General features: G+C 45.8%; 1 long non-coding RNA gene across 1 annotated transcript in view; it reads right to left on the bottom strand.

The window, feature by feature from the left end:
* Window positions 1-26,496, bottom strand: part of LOC145538948 (uncharacterized) — a 170,081-nt gene that overhangs the window by 12,366 nt on the left and 131,219 nt on the right. Inside the window, exon 19 of the long non-coding RNA XR_014077352.1 lies at window positions 20,420-20,512. This is a non-coding gene — a long non-coding RNA (uncharacterized LOC145538948). The remainder of the gene's footprint in view (window positions 1-20,419; window positions 20,513-26,496) is intronic.

Below are 26,496 nucleotides of genomic sequence, written 5' to 3' on the forward strand. Positions count from 1 at the left end.
ATTAAACTAAATATTTTTACTAAATGAATGTACCCTATGGTACATAGTAAGAAGAAAAATACAATAGGAAATGAAGTCTCACTTACAATCCATCCTAACCCAATTCCTCAAAAAATTAAAATGGAATTACCATATGACTCAGCAATTCCACTTTCGGGTGTGTACACAAATGAACTGAAAACAGGGTTACAAAGAGATACTTGGACACTCATGTTTACAGCATTCGCAACAGCCAAAAGGTGGAAACTGTCCCAAGTGTTCATTGACCAGATGAACGTATAAAGAAAATGTGATCTATCCACACAGTGGAATACCATTAAGTCTTTAAAAGGAAGGAATAACCCTCCTCTTTTCTCATAGAAAAGACCCTGATGCTGGGAAAGATTGAAGGCAGGAGAAGAAGGGGCTGACAGAGGATGAGCTGGTTGGATGGAATCACCGACTCGATGAACATGAGTTTGAGGAAGCTCGGGAGTTGGTGATGGACAGGGAAGCCTGGCGTGCTGCAGTCCATGGGGTCACAAAGAGTCGGACACAACTGAGTGACTGAACTGAGCTGAACTGAAGAGGAGGGAGGAACCAGGAGTTAATGTTTACTGGAGATCGAGTTTCAGTTTTGCAAGATAAAAAAGTGCTAGAGAATGGTTGCATAATGACATATACTTAATGTCACTTAAAAATGACTAAGATGGTAAATTTCATGTTATGTGTATTTTACCGCAATTAAAAAGACATTTCTCTACATCTGTGTCTCCATTCCTTCCCTGCAAATAAGTTCATCAGTACCATTTTTCTTGATTCTAATGTAAGTTAACATACGATATTTATCTCTTTCTGAATTACTTCATTCTGTATAACAGACTCTAGTTTCATCCACTTCACTACACTAACTCAAATTTGTTACCTTTTATGGCTGAGTAATATTCCATTGTATATACACGCCCCACTTTCTTTATCCATTCATCCGTCAATGGACATCTAGGTTGCTTCCATGTCCTGGCTACTGTAAGCAGTGCTGCAATGAACACTGGGGTGCATAGGTGAAGAACGGACTTATGGACATGGCAGGGGAAGGAGAGGGTGGGACAAATTGAGAAAGTAGCATTGACATATATACATGATCATCTATAAAAGAGATTGTTGGTGGGAAGTTGCTTTATAACACAGGTAGCCCAGCCTGGTTCTCTATGATGATCTAGAGGGGTGGGATGGGGGGAGGGAGGGAGGGAGGCTCATGGGGGAGGGATAGATTATAACCATGCCTGCCTTATTTGCATTGTTGTACAGCAGAAACCAATACAATATTGTAAAGCAATTTTCCTCCAATTAAAAAATAAATTTTAAAAAAGGTATTTCTGCAGGTAAGGAAAAATCCATTATAACCAATACATCAGCTGTAATTTACTGGCTGATTGTATTGAATGCTTCCTTCTCTTTGCAAGTTTTGCCCACACATGCAACGCCTTCAGGGAGAATGGCAATAATTAGCCCCAGGATCAAAAGAGGCAGTATGAGACTGAGTTCTGGAATTTCCAGTTTAACCACCAGCCCTTGTGTTCTCAAACAGCCCGCAATGCAGAATGCAGTCAGAGATAAATAAATGAACTATGAGCTAGAAATCATAAATACCAACCCAACTCAACAGCATGACTCACAATAGCCCAAAAATGGAAACAAATGAAGTGTCCATCAACAGGTGAATGGGTAAGCAAAATGGAGTATAGCCATACAATGGAATAGTTGTTGTTGTTGAGTCACTAGGTCCTGTTCCACTCTCTGCAGCCCCATGGACCGTAGCTCACCAGTCTCCTCTGTCCATGGGATTTCCCAGGCAGAAATGCTGGAGTGGGTTGCCATTTCCTTCCCCAGGGGATTGTCCCCACCCAGGGATTGAACCCAAGTCTCCTGTGCATCTCCTGCTTGGCAAGCAGATTCTTTACCACTGAGCCACCTGGGAGGCCCACAGTGGAGTACTAGTCAGCAAGAAAAATCAGTGACTTAAAAAACAACAACAAAGCATTTATAAATGCTGCAACATGGATGAACCTTGAAAATCTTATGCTGAGCAAAAGAAGCCAGACAGAATGATTCTGGTTCTATGAAATGTATGTAAAAGGCAAATCCCTAGAGACAGAAAGCAGAAAAGTGGCTCCCTGGGGCTGGGGGTGAGGAAAAGCAGAAATTACCTGCCAAAGGACATGAGGTATCTTTCTGGGGTGATAGCAGACTCTACAACTGGGTTGTGGTAATGTTTGCACAACTGTAAAATTATTAAAGATCATTGAATGGGCTGTGGAAAGTAGGCAAATTTTATCATATGTAAAATAGACCTCAATAAAATCTGTTTCTTAAACTTTTAAAAGTACATATCAACAGAGGCCCAGTCAATGAGTACCATCTCTCAGGGTGAGAACACAAGCCAGACTTTTAAATTAGACCAAAGAATATGCACTCTGCTGCCTGCCTGTTTGCTGTCTAACACCATGGGTACTTCCGTAATCATCCACCCTGGATACCAGAATTTCAGGCTCCCCTCTGAGAGTTCAAGCCTGAGTGCCATGAACTCCTGCTGGTGAAAAATGACTCAAGACATCAGGCATTTCCTAGGCAGTCTACAGGACATAACAACTGTCCTTACACTGGATTCTGCTTTTTGAGGGGAGTATACCTCGGTCCTATTGCCAGATCACTATGATACTACAAGAAATAAATTCATCCAAATAATATGTAATATTATTGCTCTGGCTTCCATGGGGGTGATTATATACAAATCATTCATTTTTAAGATTTATCCATTTTTCTAAGATTAAGTATTTCTATGTCTTTTGCAAAGTCAAAACTGAAGAAATTGTTGCCCCAGTTGCCATAAGTATATTCCAGCTAGAATTAACATTTCCCTCTGGGCATGAAGTTATATTCTTCAGCTGTTAGATACGAGAAATGATAGATTCATTCATTAAAATAAAAGCCAATGAATTTCTCTCCTTGCCAGAAAATTCAAAACTGATTCTAATCAGGCCGCTATAAAATGTCCAAAGAAATAAAAATGAATTCCTCTCTACTCCCTGTAATAGGATTTGTTCTATTTTTATTGTTCAAGTTTATAAAGAATCTTTTACTTTACAAGATGCCGAATTCTTCTGGGGTATTTGAATCATCCATCTCTGTCCCAGTTACTGAGGGCTATTACCCATCACCAGGCATTTATGATGTAAACACTATCACAGGAGGCCATAAAAGTGGTTAGGTTTGGAAACTTGGAATGAAGTAGGAGCAAGGACACGTGGGAGAAGGTACATTCTGAGAAGTCTCCATCTCCACATCTGGACTGAGGGGAGAAGCCCTGCTTGATTACAGAAATTCCGAATTCACGAAAAGAATGAAAGTCATGTTGCCATGAGGCATTTCTCTCTAGAGGGAGTAAAGGAAGAACAGGATAAACGCACCTCTTTGTCAAGGCAAAGCTTCTCTATATATTGGCTAGGGTCCCGCCAGAGCTCTAATGGCGGACAGGGGGTGGCTGAATAGGTAGGAACCCAGGAGAGGCTCCAGGTGGTCCTCCCAGGACCCCCAATCATCATCGCCAACCGTTATCCAACCCCCAACTGTCATCCCCAACCACAGCAAGTCAGCAGGGCAGCTGGATTGCATCAGTTGTGTTGTTGGGCTTCAGCATGGAATTTTATTTGAAGAAATGGTCTGGTCATTAAAACAGAAAAACTACTATTATAAAACATTTACAATCCAACTAGGAAAGTGTGACGTGTAGAAGGTAGGTCACTGTGCCCTTCCCTCAGTCCACCGTGACCAAGCAGCCAACATCTCAGACCAACACAGAACTCAAAACCGTCTCCTGACCTCCTCTGGGGGAAAGCTGCCAGCAGAGGGGCACTCAATCAGATGGTGACTAAGGCTCTACCCAGGAGTCTGGCCAGTCTCTGACCAGAGAAATAACAGTGAAAGGTATCCTCTGTTAAGTGTCAAGTGAGTGTATAGAACATCTGGAAAGAGAGAGAAAGGAGACAAGTAGGAGCAGCTGAGATGTTCCACAGCATCCTGCCTCCATGAAGGACATCCGAGGACATGCTACATCCGGGGCTCGCCAACAGCCAAACTTCCAGGAAGAATTGTCTTATCAGCTGTCTCCCCCATCATCCAATGTGCATGCCCACCATCCTTCCAGGAGCATTCCTGCCCAGGGTTCCATGTTGACAGACCCCATCTTGTCTCAGCTTACTCACCCTTGCCTGCATTACACAGGGTCAACTACAAGCACCTTGAAAACTTTTTCCCTTGGATGTTTACTACACTCCTTTGAGCTTTCCTCCTCCCAATGGTCCTTCTCAACACCCACTGCAGGATATTTGTCTAATTTCTTTGAATTGACTCAGTTGTTCACAACTCCTAAGTAATGGGATTCCCTGGAGCAAATTTCCCTTTACACACATTCTCTAAGGGATCTCATTCACTCTTATTCCTATGACTTGAAATGCCATCAGCATACCACAACCTTAACTTTTTATCTTCCACCCAGACTTTGCCCCAAGCTCGATTCATACACTCAAATGGTGACTGCGCATCTGCCTCCAGGTGCTTAATTGCCAGCCCCCAAAGTGGCCCTGTGTGGGCCCTCTCTCACTGACTCTGGGCTGGACAAAAGAGTGCCTTTGGCCAACAGTGTATAGGAAGGAGGTTGGCAGCACTTGCCTTGGTGTTTTGAGCACCCTTGAGCTACCATGTGAGAAATCTAATTACCCTCCTGGAAAGACCACCTGGAGTAACCTGACACTTCTTGGAAAAGGAGAGAGGCCCAGCTACCCACGTACCTCAGCTGAGCTCAGGATTCAGCTGTCCCTCAAATACACCAGATATGTGACTAAAGCCATCTTGGACACCCATCCCCAGCTGCCAGATGATTTGAGCCACATGAGGGACACCAGTAAGACCAGCTACTAAGGAACCATCCAGCTCTTCCCAGTCAATCCACAGAATTGTTGATGTTTTATGTCAATAGGTTTGGGGTGTTTTTTAATGCAGCAATAAGTAATCCAAAGGATATCCATAGGTCTCTTGACTTTCCTCTCCAAACCTGTTCCAACCTCCTCATCCCTATCTCAGTCACGAAACTGCTGTTCTCCCAGGTGATCATACCTCAAACCTAGATTCCTCCCTCTCCTTCACCCTCCATCTCTGCCCCTACACAGACAGACCCCACAAAACATGTCTGCATAGCCACTGCCAGGACCAGAGGGCTGTCACCTCCCCTGAAATAGGGTCTGCAATAGGGTGAGGCTTCCTAACTGGTCTTTCCTTCCTACTCTTTCCTTTCCCCAATCAATTCTCCAACAACAAGTGGTTTTCTTAGCAGTTACAGTTAAATCAGATCTGGTCCTCCCTACTTGAGTGGCTTTTTCTTGAACTTAAACAAAACTCAAGCTCCTTGACATGGCTTCTACATCCTCAAATGATGGGGCCACTCTTGGCTCTCCCATCTCACCTGTACCACTGACCCCTCCCCTCATTTTTCTCCTACCACCTCAGCTGAACCTCTTGCTAAGAATGTCCCTCCAACTTCTCACATGATCTGCCATCTCAGCATCGACACCCCTCCTGACCCATGTAGCAATAATGCCATTCTTGCCTCCATCCCCATTCATGATCTTCTCAGCCCTTGGATCAGTTCCTTCCAAATACTTGTTAAATTATAATCTTTTTCTGATGGTGCTGTTGTTTATCCTAAAGTATGTAGTCCATTAGGGAGTGCACCAATGTGTCTATGTAGGTGATAACTGTAGGCCCAGGGTTTGCCTGGTTCCTGGCATTCAATAGGCACCCAGTGTTTGCTGGATGATATGAATATTTCTATGAAATGAAATATTTTCTGCTGTATCAGTAAACAAGTCCCCACAGCCATCAGGGATTTCAGCCTTCCAAGTGCAAATTTCTGAGTCCAGTTGAAACAATACCAGCCATCCAGCAACCATCAGGCACTTCCTCCCCAGTAGGTACTGAGAAGCTCAGGGGATGGGAGAAAGTGCAAGAGACAGCCATCCACCACACCCACCCCCTACTGTAACAAAGAATTAAAGATGAGAACAATCAAAAACCTGGTCCACTGGAGAAGGGAAGGGCAAACCACTTCAGCATTCTTGTCTTGAGGACCCCATGAACAGCATGAAAAGGCAAAAAGATAGGACACTGAAAGATGAACTCCCCAGGTCAGTAGGTGACCAGTATGCTACTGGAGAAGAGTGGAGAAATAACTCCAGAAAGAATGAAGAGGCAGAGCCAAAGAAAAACAACATCCAGTTGTGGATGTGACTGGTGATGGAAGTAAAGTCTGATGCTGTAAAGAACAATATTGCAGAGGAACCTGGAATGTTAGGTCCATGAAAGGCAAATTGGAAGTGGTCAAACAGGAGATGGCAAGAATAAACATCAACATTTTAGGAATCAGTGAACTAAAATGGATTGGAAAGGGTGAATTTAACTCAGGTGACCATTATATCTACTACTGTGGGCAAGAATCCCTTAGAAGAAATGGAGTAGCCATCATAGTCAACAAAAGAGTCTGAAATGCAATGCTTGAATGCAGTCTCAAAGATGACAGAATAAACTCTGTTCATTTCCAAGGCAAACCATTCAATATCACAGTAATGCAAGTCTATGCCCCAACCAGTAATGCTGAAGAAGCTGAAATTGAACTGTTCTATGAAGACCTACAAGACTTTCTAGAATTAACACCCAAAAAAGATGTCCTTTTCATTATAGGGGACTGGAATGCAAAAGAAGTAAGTCAAGAGACACCTAGAGTAATAGGCACAATTGGCCTTTGAGTACAAAATGAACCAAGGCAAAGGCTAATAGAGTTTTGCCAAGAGAACGCACTGGTCATAGCAAACACCCACTTCCAACAACACAAGAGAAGACTCTACACATGGACATCACCACTTGGTCAACACCAAAATCAGATTGATTGTATTTTTTGCAGCCAAAGATGGACAAGCTCTATACAGTCAGCAAAAATAAGACTGGGAGCTGACTGTGGCTTAGGTCATGACCTCCTTATTGCCAAATTCAGACTTAAGCTGAAGAAAGTAGGGAAAATCACTACACCATTCAGGTATGATATAAATCAAATCCCTTATGATTATACAGTGGAAGTGAGAAATAGATTCAAGGGATTAGATCTAATAGACAGAGTGCCTGAAGAACTATGGATGGAGGTTCCTGACCTTGTACAGGAGGCAGTGATCAAGACCATTCCCAAGAAAAAGAAATGCAAAAAGACAAAATGGTTGTCTGAGAAGGCCTTACAAAGAGCTGTGAATAAAAAAGAAGGAAAAGGAAAAGGAGAAAAGGAAAGATATACCCATTTGAATGCAGAGTTCCAAAGAATAGCAAGGAGAGATAAGAAAGCCTTCCTCAGTGATCAATGCAAAGAAATAGAGGAAAACAATAGAATTGGAAAGACTAGAGATCTCATCAAGAAAATCAGACACCAAGGGAACATTTCACGCAAAGATGGGCACAATAAAGGACAGAAATGATATGGGCATAACAGAAGGAAAAGATATTAAGAAGAGGGGGCAAGAATACACAGAATTATACAAAAAAAAATCATCATGACCCAGATAACCATGATGATGTGATCACTCACCTAAAGCCAGACATCCTGGAATGTGAAGTCAAGTGAGCCTTAGGAAGCATCACTACAAACAGACCTAGTGGAGGTGATGGAATTCCAGTTGAGCTATTTCAAATCCTAAAAGAAGATGCTGTGAAAGTGCTGCACTCAGCAGTATACGAGCAAATTTGGAAAACTCAGCAGTGGCCACAGGACTGGAAAAGGTCAGTTTTCATTCCAATCCCAAAGAAAGGCAATCCCAAAGAACGTTCAAACTACTGCACAATTGCACTCATCTCACACACTAGCAAAGTAATGCTTAAAATTCTCCAAGCCAGGCTTCGACAGTACATGAACCTTGAACTTCCAGATATTCAAGCTGGATTTAGAAAAGGCAGAGGAACCAGAGATCAAATTGCCAACATTCGCTGGATCATTGACAAAGCAAGAGAATTCCAGAAAAACATCTATTTCTGCTTTATTGACTATGCCAAAGCCTTTGACTGTGTGGATCACAACAAACTCTGGAAAATTCTGAAAGAGATGGAAATACCAGACCACCTGACCTGCCTCTTGACGAATCTGCATGCAGGTCAGGAAGCAACAGTTAGAACTGGACATGGAACAACAGATTGGTTCCAAATTGGGAAAGGAGTACATCAAGACTGTATATTGTCACCCTGCTTATTTAACTTATATGCATGCAGAGTACATCATGAGAAACATTGGGCTGGATGAAGCACAAGCTGGAGTCAAGATTGCTTGAAAAAATATCAATCACCTCAGATATGCAGATGACACCGCCCTTCTGGTAGAAAGTGAAGAAGAGCTAAAGAGCCTTTTGATGAAAGTGAAAGAAGAGATTGAAAAAGTTGGCTTAAAGCTCAACATTCAGAAAACTAAGATCATGGCATCTGGTCCCATCACTTCATGGCAAATAGATGGGGAAACAATGGAAATAACGAGACACTTTATTTTGGGGGGGGGCTCCAAAATCACTGCAGATGATGACTGCAGCCATGAAATTAAAAGACACTTACTCCTTGGAGGAAAAGTTATGACCAACATAGACAGCATATTAAAAAGCAGAGACATTACATTGCCAACAAAGATCCATCTAGTCAAAGCTATGGTTTTTCCAGTAGTCATGTATGGATGTGAGAGTTGGACTATAAAGAAAGCTGAGGGCCAAACAATTGATGCTTTTGAACTGCAGTTCTGGAGAAGATTCTTGAGACTCCCTTGGACTGCAAGGAAATCCAACCAATCCATCCTATAGGAAATCAGTCCTGAATATTCATCAGAAGGACTGATGTTGAAGCTGAAACTCCATTACTTTGGCCACCTGATATGAAGAACTGACTCACTGGAAAAGACCCTGATGCTGGGAAAGATTGAAGGGGGGAGGAAAAGGGGACGACAGAGGATGAGATGATTAGATGGCATCACGGACTCGATGGACATGAGTTTGAGCAAGTTTCGGGAGTTAATGACAGACAGGGAGGCCTAGTGTGCTGCAGTCCATGGAGTTGCAAAGAGTTGGACACAACTGAGCAACTGAACTGAACTGAAAAATCAAAAAGCAGGATTTGGCCCCAGGTAACTGAGATGCATATGAAAGAAATGATTTTAGTAAGCTCGACACTTGCATCTTCCAATACATAGGAGAGGGCTAAATCCCTTAATGTGAGAGATCTGGCTTTCCATAATGATCTGGTTTTTAATACTCAGATTACCTGCCCCTTTCTGCAAACTTCCATATAGCCTGGCTCCTTCCCCACCCCACCTCCTCAGAAACAGTTCTCTCAGGGTCACCTCAGATGCTGTCTCCTGGGCTTGAAGTCCTCATGATTCTCACTGAATAAACTTAACTCTGAACTTCTATGCCACGTGTATTTTTTCAGTCAACAATGAACACATAGGTCTGAGACTTTATTGGTGCATGTGGAGAGTGGATTAAAAACTAAGAAACATTGAGCTCTCTGGGTAGACACCAGGTAAGGGCCTTGGCATTGACTTTTGTCATGTGGAAAAGGCATAATGAATCTTTAAGAAATAGAGGGTTGGGGCTTAAGAAATAGAGCCTGGTGGTCCAGTAGCTAAGACTTCCAATTCAGGGGGCCCGGGTTTCATCCCTGGTCAGAGAACTAGATCCCACATCCCACAGCTAAAGATCCTGTATTCTTCAGCAAGGATCAAGGATCCCAAGTGCTATAGCTAAGACCCAGAACAGCCAAATGAACAAATAGAAATAGAGGGCTGTCACCTAAACTTCAAGGATCTGCAGTGAAAAGAGACACATCTCCACATCCAAATATTTCAACAGCTGAAATTCGATTCTACATCTAAAATTCAAGGTCAAAGACAGAGAAAGAGCCAGCAGATAAGTCAGCTACTGTTTGCTATTTTCAAAAATTACAAGTTTAACACCTCCAAGAAATGGTAAAGACTCCTCACAAATACAAGCATGTGCTTCAGTCCAAGTAGTTGACAATTCACTCACACACTGAAGGCTTGGTCCTCATCTCTAAAGGACAATGACAAGAGACTTCCCTAGCCATCCAGCCCTTAAGACTCTGAGCTTCCACTACAGAGGGCACGAGTTCGATCCCTGGTTAGGGAACTAAGATCCTACATGTCACACAGTGTGGCCAGAAAAATAAAATTAAAATAAAGGACAATGACAAAGTGTAAAAGGGGACTGTGGTGAAAATGCATCCATGAAGTACATATTCTCTTTACATAAGACTTCCTTTTCCATGAAATAGATGCTTTCATTACATAAGACTTTTCTTAAAGATCTCTTTGTTTTCACTTATTAAAAACTAGAGAGGAAAAGCAGGTCCATGAAATGTGTCTGACTCATAAGTCCATGGATGTGCGATCTTAGGCATGAGCCTCCTCTAAGTCTCCACATTCTCAGCTCTGGTGGGGCCTGTAGGGGCTCTTGGAACAAGAACAAAATTACCCTCTACAGTAGTTATCGTGATGACAAGATCAGATTACTAGGGGAAAGTGGCCATTTGAAAGACTTGAGTCTGCCTTTGAAATAGGGTCTCAGCTGAGGACAAACTGCAATTTGTTCGCTCTGGTGATGGAGGAGGTGGCGGACAGTTTTCGATGTGCATGATCTGGTTTATTGCTGGGTGAAGAAGAAAAGGGATTTCATGACAAGTACCTGTGGGACTTATCAGTGTTGTCATTTCAGACTCCTGAAACACTAACCATGACTATTTAACTTTACTGGTTTACTGGACTAAACATTAACCACATTACTTCAAAATATGAAGAGTCAAACAGCTACTACACTCACCGCAGTGTGTGTGCTTTTTAAGGCTGGAATCTGTAAAACATTTCTTTTTGTTGATGGGTCCAAATATCTGCTATGTGAAATCCCACATGACAAAGAGACAAGTGGTGAGAAGATGCACCCCCACCCCACCCCGTGCCAGCCAGAAATTCTCCACACTGGGCCGAGGCGAGCAGTGGACCTTAGACCTGAATAGTTTGCTTTAGGGACACCAGAAGGCAGCAGCCGGGCTGCACTCTTGAGCACAAGGGCTGGAAACACTAGTGAGGGGACACTTCACAGCAGCTCAGAGGTCTTCACTCAACAGAGAACCACCTAGAGCAGGGCAGGAACAAGGTTCCTGCGAGGCCAGTAGAGTCCTGGAGTTAGTGTCATGGTGACCTCTGGTGAATCAACATCTGATGGGCGTAAAAATACAGGAGTTGCATGTTATTTTTATTTCGTAAGCACAAAGAAAGCTGCTTTGGGAAAGAAAACACTTATTAACGTGGATCTGGGCCCCTCCAAGATCAATACATGTTACAATATTACCCAACTCCAGATGACCTGTCAGCCTGGCAGTCCTGTGTTGCTGCCTCAATGATAACATCGAGCAATAAAAAGAGGTCGCCATAACCCTGTCAGGAACACAACCCCTCAGCCCAGCACCCAGGCCCCCTCTCCTGCTCCTGAACCCAGGACAGGCCCGGTGGGCAGCTCACTACACTTCAGAAACATCTGCTCTTCCAGACCTGCCCAGCCATCCCCAGCCTGGAACCCATGTGTCCAGAAGTATTTTGGTTCTTTAGATTTTCAATGGACTTCCCTTGTGGCTCAGATGGTAAAGTCTGCCTGCAATGCAAGAGACCCTGGTTTGATCCCTGATCAGGAAGATCACCAGGAGAAGGGAATGGCTAGTCCTTGTTGTCAATATAAAATCATCATATGTCTATAAAACCAAGTATGTTTAGATGTAAACAAGATCTTGTTTACTGAGGGACTCCATGGCAATAGAAATATTTATGGTTCAATATCGATGATGGTTCCCTGTTGCTCTGCTACAATTTCAGTCCTATCTGCTCATCCAGTTCATGGAGAAATAGTAATAGGAGACTCACTCTCTACTTCTCAGATGTCATCCTACTATATGGGGGCAGGAAGGATAGATAATCATTACAGCACAGCTATGAAAACATGATGATATTTCATCTGGCTTGGCTGAGAATTTTGCTCTTTCACTACTGAACTATCTTTGGTTACTTGGCTACACAGAGGATTGGAAGAAGTAACTGATGGGAAAACAATCTCAACTGTCCCTCAAACAAAGCCTCCCATTCTGTCTGCTCTAAAAACTGTAAACCCAAGTGGGAGCAAATCAAGAATTTTATTTTTGACTAAACACAGGCATCAGCCTCAAATGGAAAGTGACCAGGATCTTACAAAGATCATTCATTATCTTAAGCCAGATTTCAAGGCAAACAATTTCCAGAAAGGATCTTGAGGCCAGAAAGCATCCCAAGGGGTCCTCTGTATTTCTAGGTAAAGGTTAAGGATTTCTTTCAAATGAGATCAGTTTTCCAAGAGATTAGTCCAGGGCTAGAGCTGCTAGTTAATAAGTATTTCTAAGATTTCCCTGTAATATCTTTCATTGTGAAACAAAGTAGTTCAGCCTGCAATTGTTGATGTTTTATTCACACACACAAAATTCTTTACTATTACAGGTACCCCTCATTCTGCCCACTGTTTTTATTTGCTATGTTGGATAAATTACTAATTGTCAATTAATAAGATCTCCCCTAGAGCTTCAGTGGGCTTCTCTGGTGGCTCGGACAGTAAAGAATCTGCCTGCCAATGCAGGAGACCCAGGTTCTATTCCTAGGTTGGAAAAATCCCCTGGAAGAGGGCGTGGCAACCCACTCCAGTATTTTTGACTGAAGAACCCCATGGACAGAGGAGGATGGTGGGCTACAGTCCATGGGGTCGCAAAGAGTCAGACACAACTGAGAGACTAACACTAACTAACTAGAGCTTCAATAAAGCCTGGAGGAATCTTCAGTTCAGTTCAGTTCAGTCCCTCAGTTGTGTCTGACTCTTTGCGACCCCATGAATCACAGCACGCCAGGCCTCCCTGTCCATCACCAACTCCTGGAGTTTACCCAAACTCATGTCCATCGAGTCGATGATACCATCCAGCCATCTCATCCTCTGTTGTCCCCTTCTCCTCCTGCCCCCAATCCTTCCCAGCATCAGGGTCTTTTCAAATGAGTCAACTCTTCGCATGAGGTGGCCAAAGTATTGGAGTTTCAGCTTCAACATCAGACCTTCCAATGAACACCCAGGATTGATCTCCTTTAGGATGGACTGGTTGGATCTCCTTGCAGTCCAAGGGACTCTCAAGAGTCTTCTCCAACACCACAGTTCAAAAGCATCAATTCTTTGGTGCTCAGCTCTCTTCACTGTCCAATTCTGACATCCATACATGACTACTGGAAAAATCATAGCCTTGACTAGGCAGACCTTTGTTAGCAAAGCAATGTCTCTGCTTTTTAATATACTATCTAGGTTGGTCATAACTTTCCTTCCAAGGAGTAAGCGTCTTTTAATTTCATGGCTGCAATCACCATCTGCAGTGATTTTGGAGCCCAGAAAAATAAAGTCTGACACTGTTTCCCCATCTATTTGCCATGAAGTGATGGGACTGGATGCCATGATCTTAGTTTTCTGAATGTTGAGCTTTAAGCCAACTTTTTCACTTTCCTCTCTCACTTTCAAGAGGATTTTTAGTTTCTCTTCACTTTCTGCCATAAGGGTGGTGTCATATGCATATCTGAGGTTATTGATATTTTTCCCTGCAATCTTGATTCTAGCTTGTGCTTCTTCCAGCCCAGCGTTTCTCATGATGTACTCTGCTTATATGTTAAATAAGCAGGGTGAGAATATACAGCCTTGACGTACTCCTTTTCCTATTTGGAACCAGTCTGTTGTTCCATGTCCAGTTCTAAGTATTGCTTCCTGACCTGCATACAGGTTTCTCAAGAGGCAGGTCAGGTGGTCTGATATGCCCATCTCTTTCAGAATTTTCCAGAGTTTGTTGTGATCCACACAGTCAAAGGCTTTGGCATAGTCAATAAAGCAGAAATAGATGTTTTTCTGGAACTCTCTTGCTTTTCCAATGATCCAGCAGATATTGGCAATTTGATCTCTGGTTCCTCTGCCTTTTCTAAATCCAGCTTGAACATTTGGAAGTTCACGGTTCACGTATTGCTGAAGCCCGGCTTGGAGAATTTTGAGCATTACTTTACTAGCGTGTGAGATGAGTGCAATTGTGTGGTAGTTTGTGCATTCTTTGGCATTGCCTTTCTTTGGGAGGAACGTTAGGGTAGTAAATACTTCGGGTATAAAAGAGGCTGAACTCTTCTTCATAAAAGGAAAGACATGGTGAAGATAGGAGCTCATCTTGGCCTCTACCCTTGACCCCAGGAATTAATCAGAGCTTGCTCCTGTCCTCAGCAGCCCTGTGACAAGCTGCCTCTGCCTGCCACTTTTCTCCTCACTCCTCCCCAGTCACTCTCTCACCAGTACAGAAGTCATTCTCCCATGAAGTGGTCCCTCATCTCCTTCCCCAGTTCTCTCTCTGTTCATCTCTTGCAGGGACAGAAAACTCAATTCTCAGATTTCCAATGATAGGCTAATTTGATGCAATTTTACTTTCTTTTTTTTTTTCAAGATGAATTTTCACCTTTTGTTGTTGTTGTTGCTGCCCTGTACACATAGAGTTCCAACTTTGGACTGTTCCATTGTCCCCTAAACCTGCAAACACAGCTTCCTGCAGTCCTCCCTGTAGAATCACACAAGACATGGCCTACAGCCTTGGTCCATTCTGAGTGTCCCAAACTGACTCACCCACACAGCAGCTCTGTAATGAATTCCCCAGGAGGCTCTCTAGGTATGATTATGGGCTGTGGGATGCCCTTTTGTAGGAAATATTTTACATATAAAACCAAATGTGCTTTAATTTTAGAATTTTTATGGAAATTTTTATATTGAAAAAATACAGATCCAACTATGTGTCCTGACTTATGACTCAGAAGTTGCAGTATTGTGTTGAAGTTATACAGCTCTTTGGAGGTGGTATTATCATTATGGGTGTGGTAGGTTTTCCTTCCTCCATCATGAGCCACCAATGGCTGACGTGCTTTTCTAACCATCTCTCTCTTCCATGTGAGGCTGAGATAACGCAGGGTGTCATCAAACCCCTTTCCTCTGCACATGACTTGACTCTAAAGACCAGACTCCTTAGCAGCTAAATGGACCATGGGGTGCTACCAGCAAATGGAACATGGACAGAAGCAAGTGCATCACCCTGAAGCTGAAACTTTCCACAAGGACCTCTGTTTTCATCTGCTTCTTGGACTCAGAGATTCTTATGGAAAACTCCAAGACCCTCAAAAATGACAGAGGCATATGATATAAAGAGTATAACTATGTGCTCACAGCACCCCAGCATCAGTCTTCAGCCACCCCTCAGGGGACATGAGCAAGAAACCTCCTTTTACTTCAGAACAATATTGAGTTTGGGGTTTGGGGTGAAAGCCAACCACACTGATTAACATACAATGCCGTTTGCTTTGCACCTGATCGCCTCTCAAAACACCCACACTGAGTGAATGAATGAAGTCACCAAGCGAGCTGAGAACTGAATGACTCTGTGCCATATATATGGGTCTGTTTGAGAAAACCACATAAATTAAGAGTTTCAAATATCAAGCCCAGTTCTTTGGCCATCGAGGGATCCCGTGGCTTTGCCAGTCAGACCAGCTTCCACCAATCCCCATAACAGAGATCTAGAGGAAATGCTTAGTCTTAAGCATACAGGACTTAGGGGGCTTCGAAGTTGTCCAGCCTGGGGTTCACTCCCCCAGATAGTCAAGAAGATATGCCCTAATGAGGGCACAGATGCACTTGCTGTCTGATGAAGGCCAGCCTCCAAGGCAGCTCCAAGTTCAAACAGGGCCTCTTCATGGAGCCTTGCTCAGCCAAGGTGTGGACCTCAGCTTGCCCTAGTTGGCAAAACTCCACCTACTACAGACTCACGCTGTCCTTACCTCACCTCCAACCCAGCCAGCCTAACCTTTGAATGGTAAACTTAGGGAGAGTTTACCCACACAGCTTGGCAGGGAGGAGGGATAAAGAAGCAGCAACCCCATCCAATCACTTGTGACTGGCATTGTAGGAAGCGATTCCCAGGATAGCTTTGAGACTGAACTCAGTCATTGCAGGGAATGGTTGAGCGTCCATGCATTTGAGCTGTTGGGAGTCCTGGAGTCAGATTTTATTTTATTTTTTAATTTATGTATTTTTAATTGAAGGATAATTGCTTTACATTTGTGTTGGTTTCTGCCATATATCAAAATGAATCAGCCATAGGTATACATATGTCCCCTTCCTCTCGAATCCCCTCCCACCTCCCACCCCATCCCACCCCTCTAGGTCGTCACAGAGCGCCGGTTTGAGCTCCCTGAGTCATGTAGTAGTTTCCCACTGGCTATCTATTTTACAGATGGTAGTGTATATTTTTCTATGCTACTCTCTCCATTTGCCCCATGCTCTCCTTCCCTTCCCTGTGCCCACAAGTCTTCTCTCTATGTCTGCATCTCCACTGCGGCCCTGCAAGTAAGTTCATCAGTACCATCTTTCTCGATTCCATATATACACGTTAATATGTAATATTTGTTTTTCGCTTTCTGACTTACTTCACTCTGTATAATAGGCTCTAAGTTTATCCACGTCATTAGAACTGACTCAAATGCACTCCAGGGGTCACCTTTTAGCTGAGAGGGGAAGCTCATAAACAGACCACTGGGACACAATGCAACCAAGCACTACTTGGCATGTGCACCTGCGTAATCAGATCATAGAGAAGAGAGCGCACCTAAGTCTGCCTGCAAGTGACGGGGAGGCTGCTGAAACTCACTGTTCTGGTACATGCTTCTGGCTGTTGGCTGAGGCTCTCCAAGAAGGGCTCAGCCCTTGCTGGGACAAACCAGAGCTTGGAAGTTGTCTGTCTGCCTGCCTAGAGAGCAGAGCTCAGCCAGTGATGGGAGTAGAGGGGAGGTCAAAGGGTAAACACTCCACTCTCCAGCTCCCTTGCCTCGCAGAGAGGACCCTGGCCTGAGGTTCCCCAGGGCTGAGCCTCAAATGTCCACACTGGTGATGACTCCCTCCCACTCATGCCGGTATTTCCAGAGACAACCTCCAAAAGGAAAGCCTGCACTCAGTCCTGGCCTCAAGAACTCAAATTGTCCAGCAAGTAACTCCCAGTAGAAGAGCCAGAGTATAAAACGTGGCATGTGGCCCTGGTACACAGTCCCCTCGTGTGAACAACATCCCAGCCTTGAGAACTAGCTCAGCCCTTCTCCACAGCCAGGCTGTGAGGTAGAAGTAGGCGGAGGGATTGTCCCAAGACACTGGTGACATGTCTACCCAAAGACATGTGCAAGGAGGGATATGACAGCCTTGCATGGTTATTCATTGTTGTCCCAACTGGAAGGAGCCCAGGTGTCCACTGGCAAGGGAACCACAGCAGGTCTACATGGTGGAATATAACTCAGCAATAATAGGGAACCTACTATTGATACATCGGAAGAAATCTTGAAAACACCCCAAACAAAAGAAGCCTTGCACAGAAGCATACATACTCCATAGAGCCCATTCTAAGAAGCTCTAGAAGAAGCAATGCTAAATCAGGGGGGTGTAAAAGGCTGACAGTGGCTGCCACTTGGGTGAGGGACATAGATTTACTGAAAGGTGTGGGAGAACTTTCTGGGGTAAGTGGAATGTTCCATATATTGATAGAGTTTGGATTACACAGTGCATGCTAGGTCGCTTCAGTCGTGTCCAACTCTGTGTGACACTAAGCACTGTAGCCAACCATGTTCCTCTGTCCATGGGATTCTCCAGGCAAGAATACTGGAGTGGGTTGCCATGCCCTTCTCCAGAGGATCTTCCAGACCCAGGGATCGAACCCCCATCTCTAGTGTCTCCTGCATTGGAAGGCAGGTTCTTTACCACTACTGCAACCTAGGAAGCCTGGATTACAAAGGAGAAATCATCAAATTGTTCTGTTAAGATCTGTGTGTTTCCCTGAATGTCTGTCACCCCCTAAACAAAGATCAAACTCTAGTTAAATATATGTGTGAAATGTTTACTGATATCAGAAATTTCCCTTGCAATGCACAAAAAATGTAAGATGGATTGGCAAGTGATAAAGAGAAGGAGAGATGAATTCTGGGATCTTGATGTGAAAAGATGAATGTTCATTGCACAATTGAATCAACTTTTCTGCCTGTTTCAAAGTTTTCATAATAAAATGATAGGCAGTAAGGGACGATGTCATGTCAGGAGAAGGACCTGGCCCACAGCAACAAGGGCACTGAACAGTCTAAGACAGACAAAACTGATCACGCTGATGTTGAGAAAGGCTAACAAAGAGCCAAACTGGCATTGTGCAAAGTGGTTGAAAGCACAGCTGTTTCCACAGTACAGGCACATCCAGAGCTGAGGAGGACACATGTGGCTCCAAGAGACACAGAATGCAGGGGTGCCAGGGTCTGGGGGCGAGTGACCCAGGAGAAGGAAGGCAGGGAGTCAGGGTGACACCTGGTTCCCGTGGATGTTTACCAAGCTTCTGAGTTGTAGACCAGAGTGCTCTGGGTGTCTGCAGGACTGGCGCCTGCCCCAATGTCCTCTCCAGTTTGTTAGTGGCTGTCCCCTGGGAAATGAGGGAGCTACCTGCAAGAACTTAGGATACCAAAGGCTGGGAGCCCAGCAGATACCTTTTCCTTATAATTGGATAATAGGAAAGAACAAATCTGACTCCATACTGAATCTGTTTCTTTTATTTTAACCTTTGAAATCTATTGCTCTTGCTATAAGTTAATCACTATAGGGATGCTGCCTAGAAGCTTAAATGATACACAATAGCCCATCTTTGGGAACCTTGCTTCCCAAGTAATGAGCATTAAGCTAAAATACCTTCATTTAGCTCACAGGAAACCATCCTGACTAGGCTCACTTAGGAATGGCTACAGAAAGGAAGAGATTACACATCCCCTCTGGAGTCTGGCCAGAACTAGGAAATATTTGACTTTGCCCCTCTCCTTTTAGTATAAAAGAAGCCTGAATTCTTACAAGGGGAAGATGGTCCTGGGACACTAGTCCACTATCTTCTCGGTCTGCCGGCTTTCAGAATGAAGCTGCTCTTCCTTACCCCGATAGCCAGCCAGTCTCCTGATTCATTGATTTGTCATGCAGTGAGCAGGACACACTTGGACTTGGTAACAAGACCAGGATTGGCCCAGGAGCCGGAGCCAGGGAGAGGGAGAGTAGTCTTAGTCTGCAGGAGGGAGCCCTCCCAGCTGGGAGACACTCTGTAGGGCACCAATCTCAGCCACCATATCTCCTGAGACCATCTTCAGCTGAAAACCACTGCAGGGCATTTTCCCACTGCCTGACTCCCTTTCTTGCTGGCAGGAAGCCCATGTGGGTGCAATGCCGGCCATCTCAGCTGGGCCCAGGCTATTTCAGAGGCATCAAGGCACCCCACCAGGCCCTGTTAATGTCGACAGGAAAGCGTCTGCCTGCCCCAGAATGCACAGGCCAGCAAGTGGACAGGCTGGCATCCAAGCCCAGCTCAGTGGGCAGAAGAAGAAAGGAAAAATCAGCCCATCATTTGCAGATAAAAGTGTCCCAGGATCCTGAGTATGGTTTCAGATGTTCTGGGCTCCTTGGGTGATGTTTCCCACCCATGGGCAAAGGGAGACTTTATGAATCAATTCTAAGATGTAAAAAAGATCCCCAGGGCTTCCCTAGAGGCTCAGTGGTAAAGAATCCACCTGCCAATGCAGGAGACACAGGTTCAATCCCTGGTCCAGGAAGATCCCACATGTTGTGGAGCAACCAAGCCCATGTGCCACATCTACTGAGCCTGTGGTCTAGAGCCTGGGAGCCTCAGCTACTGAGCCCACATGCTCCAGAGCCCATGCTCCACAATAAGAGAAGCCACTGCAGTGAGAGGCCCGCTCACTGCATCTAGTGAGTAGTCCCTGCTAATCACAACTAGAGAAAAGCCCACACAGCAATGGAGACCCAGCAGAGCCAAAAATAAATTAAATAAGTAAAAAGAGAATCCCCAAAGAAGTAGAAGATACCAGTATTTAAAAGCCTGCGAGCTGGTATGATTGTCCAAAGGGGTGTTTTCACTTCTCTGAAGAGACATGCTTTTCTGGATCTCTATGTGGAGGCCACCTGCTCGTGTGACCACAGAGATGTCCCAAGTGTATTGTGGTGATATGCTTGCTGGACACGGGCTGTCCCAACTGACTCGCTCTGTGGCCCCAGGCCTGGCTAACGGAAGAAAATGTGCTGGAAGGAGCCATCTGGCCAGCGCACAGAACAACCTGAACCTGGAGATTGGATGTAGAAAGGATTTAGGGAACACTCACCTTTCCCAGGGACGGTGGAGCCTGGTGGGCTGCCGTCTATGGGGTCACGCAGAGTCGGACACGACTGAAGCGACTTAGCAGCAGCAGCAGCACCTTTAAATGGAGAAGAATAGTGGCCTTCCCCCGGGCTCTCTAGAAGACCTGTGGACTCTGTGGGAAGATGGTCGTCACTTAAAAGCCCACGGATGTTCCCATTCTCCTCCATGGAAGCAACACAGCCTGGAGGGTGGGTGCCTGGCCTCTGACATTCAACCTGAGTCTAGATTCCCCTGCACCCCCTTCTCAGCCCTGTGTGCCTGCCTTGGTTAGTTCATGTGTGTGGTGACAATGACAAGGCCTCCCCAGGTACTGGTGAAGCCTCAGTGGACGTTGTGCTAATAAGATGTATTGTACAGCCCTGCTCAAGGAGGTCCTCAATAAACTCGGGTTCTTACTTTAGATATTATTGCTGGATAAGAAACAGTCGTGAAATCACAAAGCCAAAAGGAATGGGCTGGAGCTGAGTTTTGGGAATATCCGAGCCCTGTACATTTCAGGTTTCATAACAGCCCATGTGTGCTATTTCTATCCACTCTCTGTTCTGTTCCCTATTCGTGGGGGGGGGGGGGGCGCGAGTGTGTGGTGCACTGTGTGGCTTGTGGGATTTTAGTTCCCCAGCTGGGGATTGAATTGAGCCCTCAGCAGTCAGAGCGCAGAGTCCTAACCATGGGACTGACAGGGAATTCCCCCTGTCCTGCTGCCCTTAAAGGAAGCCCTATAGCTGCTGTGGTGCTCCTTGGTAGAAAAAGTAATACCTATACAATAGCTTCTATAAATAAAGCAAGTGCTACACAACCTAGGGGACTTTGGGGAAGGTGTTGAAAAGAATGCAGTGTTTGAATTTCACAAGCGTGATGTTGAGCTAAAGAAGCCAGATCCAATCTTACAAAGTCCCAGGAGAGATGAATGCAAGCAGTGATGGTCAGAATGGTTACTGTCTGTGACAGTGGCCACTGGAGGGGCAAGAGGGGACATCTGGAGCTGGTAATGTTGTTTCTTGAGCTGACTGCACATGGAGGTCATCTGATGAAAGTTCACCATCACCATATGAAGTGTGCCCTTTTCTATATGGACATATCATTAAAGAATTCCTCCAAAATCAATGACCCACACATTCTAAACTGAGAAAGATCAGAGAATGAAACCAGCATGCTGCAAACAGTTAAGCATACTATAGGGACTTTCCTAGTGGTCCAGTGGAGAGGAGTCACCTTGTGGTGGGTTGAGAATGTGGGTTCCATCCCTGCAGGGAACTAAGACCCCACATGCCACAGAGCAACTGAGCCTGAGAGCTGCAAATACTGAGCCCACACACCACAACTAGAGAGTCCATGTGTTACATGGAAAGATCCCACATGGGGACTTCCATCGTGGCCTAGTGGTTAAGAATCCATTTTCCAATGCAGGGAACGCAGGTTCAATTCCTGGTCCTGGAACTAAGATTCCACATGCCTCAGTGAACTAGGCCTGCACAAAGCAATGAAGATCCAGTGAAGCCAAAAATACATTTTCAAAAAATTTTTAAAAAGAAAGAAACATCCCACATGATGCAATGAATGCCTTCTGAAACTAGGACCCAATATAGTCAAATAAATAGATAAAGCTGCTAAAAAAAAGAATACTATAATCAGCAGGCTAGTGCAGGAGCTGTTATGTGAGTTGTTAATCACTTACACACCCTGTGCCAGCCCCTAATGCCCCCATCCAAGTCCCTAACCCTTCCTCTGGACAAGCACTGCTTCCCCTACTGACCACCACTCAGTCAAAGAAGGGGATAGCTGGCACAGTCGGGGAGGGGGGTCTTCAAACACACAGGCCCCTCGGCCCTGGTCATCATTCATCCCATGCGGCTGCAACCCCCAGCTTGCTGGAGCAAGCTTTGTGAAATAGATAAAATGATTAAAATCTAGGTTTTGTTTTTTTTTTTAAATAAACAAACACTACACATCAAGCTTTTAACTGTGGCCATCAGCAGGGGCTGACCAGGAAAGATAAGGGAGGAATGCTGACTTCTTCAATTAAAAAAAAAGAAAGAGATCTTTTTAAAGAAGGAGGGGTCAGGTTTTTGCTTTATTTTTCAAATTAAAGAAGAAATAAATTATTATTTTAAATTCTACACAGCAGATATTATTAATATATTTTAATGGCAACAAATCCATCTAAATGACTCCTGAGAAATGGCTTTGCCTGAAATCTCTGAAACCTCTCTCAGATCTTGAAGACACCAAAGGGCTGGACAGTTTCATAATTAAGCACATCTTACGTTAACATGGCTTTTCATTGTCTCAGAACGTTGTGTAAATGTCTTGTGTTTGTCCGCACTTACAGGGGTTCCTGTAACTTGATACTCAGATCTGGAGGCTGGGTTCAGGAGGACTCCTCTTCCCAGAGGTCCTCCTCTTTAGCATTCTCACAGCCTGCAAAATCATTTCCAGAGGACCTCCAGCAAAAGTGTGCAGGATGGAGAGTCTGGACAAAGCTCTGGTCTCTTTACGGAAATCATCACAGGAACATTGTGACAGATTTACAGATTGTGTTGCTCAGAGATGCCACTCCATCCATGTATGCATAGATCTTGTTGTTGGTGTTGTTGAGTCATTAAGTCATGTCCCGACTCTTTTGTGACCCCATGGACTGTAGCTTGCCAGGCTCCTCTGTCCATGGGATTCTCCAGGCAAGAATACTGGAATAGGTTGCCATTTCCTTCTCCAGGGGACCTTCCTGACCCAGGGATCAAACCAGCTTCTCTTGCATTGTAAGCAGATTCTTTGCCATTGAGCCACTGGGGAAGCCCCATGTGTAGGTCTGCATATGTGCATATCCACCCCGTGTTCTCCCCTCTCACTGAGGGGAGATCTTTGCCCTCTGCTCTTTAACCTGGGCAGTATATGTGTGGAGAGCTGTGTGATGGTCATGGTGAGGTCAGAGGTAGCATGTGGCTTCCTCAGGCCTCTCTAAGGACCCACTCAGCCACCATACAGTGAGGAAGCCCAACTAGCCCACATGGAGAGAACTGAGGCCTCCAGCCTGCAGCCCACACCAATTGTCAGACTGACGAGTCAATGACCACTCAGACCGTCTAGCCCCCAGACTTCAAGTCTCCCAGCTGAAACAGAGACGAGCTGTACCCACGGTGCTGTCTCCAATTCCTGCCTCACGGAGCCCATGCATGTAATCAATTTTTCACCACAAAATTTTCAGATAGTTCATACCAGCCCAGTTACCAACAGCTCTTGTTCACACAGGGGAGGTGGCAGAGAGGGAGCATCCTCAAGCTTCAAAAGATCCCTTTGTGACGTGGACTGGCCTGGCACCAGCACCCCCCATGCCCCCAGCACGCCCTCTCAGCCAGCAGCACTGTGAACGCCACGTGGAGAGTCAGGCGAATTTCAGGCAGTTCTTGTAGCTCCTGTGCTACATTGAAGGGGATTGCTCTGCCTGCCTCAGCCCCACAACCACACCAAGAGTGAAGTGCAACTCTCTCCACACAGAGGAGGAGGAACAAAGGGAGATCAGGCCCTCAGACACCACTCCCCAGGGGACACTGACCTCTGACCCATGGCGTCAGCGTCAGCACTGCCCTCCTGCCCAGAGCTGGTGCAGTTCCTTTAATGACCCTCTGCTGATTGCAGTCCTCTCCTCCCTCTGGCCCCCTGGGCTGCCAGGGGGAATAGCTGTTTCTTGGCCATCGGCAGTAACAGTATAGCATACCTGGTTCTATTCTGCTTCCAGCATCCTCCTTGACAGAGTTGCCACCTTCATGGGGCAGACAGTAAAGGACAGACGTCCTCTCCCAGATCCAGTCCCACGTTTCCAGATCCCACAGCAAAGCCTGTGGGGACTCAGATGCCTGTGAACTGCCTGGGTCCCCTGCTATCCCATGGTTTTGCCCAGCACACACTCGTTGAGTCTCAGCATTTAGGCGCTGGATGGTCCTCAGAAAGTGTCACACAGGGAGGTGGGTCAGGCGATGGGGTGCAGGTCATGGAACTTGACCACCTGGTCTGAATCTGGTCATCCACACTCACCCTGTGACCTAGGAAATGTAACTTCATTGAGCCTCACTTTTCTGTAAAAGGCAGGCAAGCTGCCCATCTATGCCAGGAAGCTGCTCCAGGGCCACAGCCTTGTAAGGTTAAAGGGGACAGTTCATGTGGTGCTCCCAGCCTGCCTGACACAGAATGGGCCTCCATGTACAGCAGTGGATAACACGAGGCCTGCCCTGCCCAGGCGCACCCGAGCGCACCCAGGCCTCCCGAGACAGGTGTTTCCCAGGCCACTGACCACTGCTCCACCCAGCCAGGCCTCTGCTCTGTGCCCAACACTCCTTCCGACCTCCCCCAGGAGGATCCTCAGCTACCTAGGAAGCACTTTCCCAGTTTCTCCTGACCTCCTCAGGCTGCAGGAGAGGCTACGAGGTAGCCACAGTGGCATGGGAGCCTAGAGACCTAGTTCTGACTCCATAAACTTCCAAAAGCCTTTGCATCCCAGCTCAGGCATTCTGGGACTATACATTCCCTGCCTGGGAGGGATGATGCCTAAGAAACTGCCGGCACAGAGCAGGTGTCTGGACACACCTCATTGTACCCTGGGTTCCTAGCATTCCCGTCCCTGACAAGACTGGTGGGTTGAACACCTCAGCTCTGTCTGAAGACGTGGTCAGCCCCTGCACCTAATGGCCCCCCATGGCATAAGCCTGTCTCTCCAGGAACTGACTCTCTCCAGAAGGGCACTGTCCGCCCAGGCTGGGGTGTCTGTGTGGGTTTTCTTGGGGGCCCACTTTATGGCAGGAAGCGTGGAGTCCTGTTGCCCTGAAATTTGGGGTGTGACCTCTGGTTTTCATGCGTAAATGCCCAGCTACTGGCTGCTCTGGCCAACAGAGGAGGTGCTGGGGATGGGGCAGGGCTCCTACAGGCCATCTGCTCTATTCCTAGAGGGCAGCGCCTCTTAAGACAATCCAAGTTTGCACGTGAATGCATGGAATGGACTTCCCTATTTTAATCACACAAGGTCTTTGCAGGAGTTTTGTTTCCTCTCTAAAGTCTTCTTCTTCTTTTTTCAGCTTTTCTCTGTTGTCTTCCCTTTTAAAAGAGGACCCCTTAACCCTGGAAACCATGAAAAATGCTTCTTTGTGTCAACCTCCTTTGTAAATTGCATACATGGGGCTCATCATGTACATACGCACACATATGTAATCTCCCCAGAACAGAGTACATGGCTTTTAGCAGGCTCTCAGAGGGGCCCTGACCTTACAGAGGCCACCCCATTATTGGTGGTGCTATTTGGCTGAGTATTGCAGTCTCTGGAGCCATCTTTCATTTTTTGTGCGCTTTTTCATGGGAAACAGGCAGCCTGTTCCCTAAACAAAGATAACAATGTCCACCTCCTTCTCCTCCATTTCAGCCTTCCCCACCCATTTTGGACCCCTCGGGGCCTTCTGTTCTAGTTCAGCCAAGCCCCTGAATGCTAAGGGGGCCAGCAGGAATGGGCTGACTGCTTCAGGCCCCAACATACAGCCCAGAAAGCTGCTGAGTACCAGCATGTCTGTGGTATTTTCAGGACCGTTCAGTGACACCCGATGGAGTGGCCAATTTTCCATTACTTTCCACTCACTGAGGGGTGCTGCTGCTGAAGCCTGGTGCCAATGAGGCATGGGTCCAGCCCCAAAGGGACCCACTCTGCACAGAAAGCTCTCACAGACTCCATGGAAAGTGACATGGCGGGTGACAATGAATACATGGAGGCCTGGGGCAGGCCAGTGTGCTGGCACTAACTCTTGCAGTAAACTTCTGGACATGGTAGGAAACCATGTTCCCAAGCTACCCAAGGTGGTAAAGGCCCAGTATTTTCTGTTCTTTAATTCTGATGCATTGCAGATTGGCAGGCTTCCCAGGTGGCACTAGTGGTAAAGAATCTTCCTGCCAATGCAGGAGATGCTGGTTAGATCCCCGGGTTGGGAAGACCCCCTGGAAGAGGGCATGGCAACCCACTCTAGTATTCTTGCCTGGAGAATCCCCATGGACAGAAGAGCCTGGCAG

Source organism: Giraffa tippelskirchi, chromosome 1 (assembly GCF_054371585.1).
Source record: "Giraffa tippelskirchi isolate mGirTip1 chromosome 1, T2T-mGirTip1v1.2.pri, whole genome shotgun sequence".
NCBI classification, from domain to species: domain Eukaryota; kingdom Metazoa; phylum Chordata; class Mammalia; order Artiodactyla; family Giraffidae; genus Giraffa; species Giraffa tippelskirchi.